Source organism: Cynara cardunculus (genome assembly GCF_001531365.2).
Source record: "Cynara cardunculus var. scolymus isolate 2C chromosome LG 1, CcrdV1, whole genome shotgun sequence".
NCBI lineage: Eukaryota > Viridiplantae > Streptophyta > Magnoliopsida > Asterales > Asteraceae > Cynara > Cynara cardunculus.
Window position 1 is genome coordinate 24,668,174 of NC_037528.1, and position 314 is coordinate 24,668,487.

The window sequence follows — 314 nt, forward strand, 5'->3', positions numbered from 1 at the left end:
CTGAAATGCTTAACGTTGATCTTCAAGAGTAATTGAAGATTTGCCATTCTATGATCAAAGAACTGACCAGGTTATTGTAAACCAAGCCATCACTGTTGAACGTGAGAAAGCTATCGTTGAACGTGAGCGAGCAATCGTTGAACTCAAGGCTGAGAAAGCTACCATTGAAGGGTGGTGCAAAGCTTCCCTCAAGGCCTCTGAGGTCATTAACGCTCAGATCCCGGCCAAGATAACGACTGGTCTAGGATTCTCCTATGATCAGGAAGAATGTGTTAAAGACAGGTCCATGCTCAAATTTGGTACCTTCGTCTCTT